Genomic DNA, 2,044 nt, shown 5'->3' with positions numbered 1-2,044 from the left:
TGTTATGACTATTTTTGCCAGTTAAGCAAATAGCTGCAGTTGTTAAGTGAATCATGGAGTCATTAAGCGACTCCAACTTCCCCCATTGACTTTCCAAATTCGGATCGTGTGACTGTGAGGATGCTAGTGTTGGTCATAATTGGTGTATTCTCATCTACACGGAGACCATAGACGAACATGTTGGTGATCACCTTTAAAGCACTCCGTGGCTTAGGGCCGGGGTACTTACGGGACCGTCTTCTGCCACCAATTGCCTCCCACCGGCCGGTTCGCTCCCACAGAGAGGGCCTCCTCAGGGTGCCGTCGGCCAGACAATGTCGGCTGGCGACCCCCAGGGGGAGAGCCTTCTCTGTGGTGGCACCTACCCTCTGGAACAATCTACCCCCAGAGATACGAGTGATCCCAGACCTCCGGACTTTTTGTCAGGCCCTTAAAACCTACCTCTTTCAGTTAGCCGGGCTGTCTTGATTTTATGATGGGGTTTTTAAAATTTGAAATTGGTTTTAAATTGAAATGTTTTAAATTATGGGCCAAATTATTTAATTATTTTAAATCTATTTTAACTTTTGTATATAAAGTGTTTTACTTGGCTGTTCACCGCCCTGAGTCCGAAAGGAGAACGGCGGTATAGAAATTTGAAAAATAAATAAATAAATAAATAAATAAATAAATAAATAAATAAATAAATTGTGAGGGACGCTCGTATGTCATTTTTTTCAGCGCCATTGTCACTTCAAACGGTCACTAAACAAATGGTTGTAAATCAAGGGCTACCTGGTACAGAGTTGTGCAAAAGAAGCGATTGTCAAATGCAACAGAATCAGTCCAGGATTATCTGAATGTAAAGTCAACAACAGGTGTTGCTCTTCTAGCTTAGGGGTGGGCAGCTATGGCCCCCTTTACCATCTGTGGACTTCAACTCCCAGAATTCCCGAGCCCGCCATGCTGTCTCAGAAAATCTGGGAGTTGAAGTCCAGAGGTCATATAGAGGCCATAATTGCCCTCATATGATCCATTCTAGGTACTTCATTTTTCAGGATGGGATTCTTTCTTTTCTTTTCTTTTTTTTAAATTTGATTTATATGCCGCCCTTCTCCGGAAACTCAGGGCGGCTTACAATGCGTTAAGCAATAGCCTTCATACTTTTGTATATTTTATACAAAGTCAGCTTATTGCCCCCACAATCCGGGTCCTCATTTCACCTACCTTAGAAAGGATGGAAGGCTGAGTCGACCTTGAGCCTGGTGAGATTCGAACTTACTTTAATTGCAGACAGCTGGTGTTAAATTACAGTGCTTTGTCTGCAGAGCTACTCAGGCTTTCTGCAGGGGGAGGGATGCCTGTCAGCTTTGGAACCATATTAGGCCGGAGGCTTCAATGCTGCCACTTTCTCATGTGTGGGAAAGTAGGAGGGGGGGGTTTAAGGAGGGGGGTTGGTAGTAGACATAATAGCATTCTTCCTGTCGGTCAAGGTCAGGGCGATCCAGCATCTGGAGAAGGAGTGGTCAGGCGGTTGGGCCACCAGAATTGTCTCCTAGTCAAATGGAGGGTTTTTAAAAATCCAAAGTGGTCTCCTAGTCGCGCATCATGACTCCTCTTTAGCACCAGGAATCGCATGTCGCGGGGCACATAAAGTTTACCCCCCCCCTTAGGCAACCTGGTGGCCCTTGGCTCCCCGGGGATCACCATATTGATGCCGAACTTAGTGCGGACACCCAATTGACATAGCCCACTGCAGCCCAGAACTCCTGAGCTCAACCGATCCGCCAGCCTCAGCCTCTGGAGTAGCTGGATTCCAGGCTCGCGCCACCACGCCCGACTTCCCTTGCCCCCATGCTGGCTTGGGGAAAGGATCAACAATCAACAATTTGGTGACTCACGGATGGTCAGCCTCTAGTTTCAGTGTGGAGGTTGAGTTCATTCCAAACACATCCCATTTTAATTGTTGCCACCAGACAAAAGCTTTATTGTGTGAATTCTTCAAAGGCATAATGTTCTTAAGAAAGCTGAGAGCAGGAAGATCTTAATGGGTCTATGCGCTTCC

At 46.3% G+C, this 2,044-nt stretch overlaps 1 non-coding gene across 1 annotated transcript; it reads right to left on the bottom strand.

The window, feature by feature from the left end:
- Positions 1–1,540: 1,540 nt before the first annotated feature.
- LOC148112146 (signal recognition particle RNA) lies at positions 1,541–1,820 on the bottom strand. Its single transcript, XR_015729828.1, has one exon.
- Positions 1,821–2,044: the final 224 nt, after the last annotated feature.

The sequence above is a fragment of the Pantherophis guttatus genome, chromosome 13 (genome assembly GCF_059756535.1).
Source record: "Pantherophis guttatus breed Tessera chromosome 13, ASM5975653v1, whole genome shotgun sequence".
Taxonomy (NCBI): domain Eukaryota; kingdom Metazoa; phylum Chordata; class Lepidosauria; order Squamata; family Colubridae; genus Pantherophis; species Pantherophis guttatus.
Note: the sequence above shows the minus strand (reverse complement) of the source record. Positions and strands in the feature narration are given on the sequence as shown.